This window comes from Lagopus leucura, unplaced genomic scaffold, assembly GCF_019238085.1.
Source record: "Lagopus leucura isolate 7727_CA_CO unplaced genomic scaffold, USGS_WTPT01 Super-Scaffold_100001, whole genome shotgun sequence".
Lineage (NCBI taxonomy): Eukaryota > Metazoa > Chordata > Aves > Galliformes > Phasianidae > Lagopus > Lagopus leucura.
Window position 1 is genome coordinate 32,147,341 of NW_024962262.1, and position 356 is coordinate 32,147,696.

Here is a 356-nt window from a genome sequence, read left to right on the forward strand (position 1 = left end):
TTTGTTTTGTTTTGTTTTTGGATTTCAGTATTCCACATCAAAACATCATGTAGTGTACAGGGCATTAAAATGTCACTGCCCCAATTCCAAGTACCTATCCCTGTACATTACAGAAGTCACGGGATCTGGCCCTTCCGGGTGGGGGGGGCGCTCTCTTGCTGCCTTGCAGTGGGTGCTGGAGGGTGCTTTCCTAGCTGTTCCAAGCTTTTCAGGTTTGAATCGGTCCTGGGAACTCTCTCTCTCTCATCTTGTCTGATTTATTAATCTCAATTTCAATTAAATTGTATATATTGTATTATCTTGTACTCCAATATTATAGTAAAATAAGTTTTCCTCCATAGATTGTTGCCGCTGCT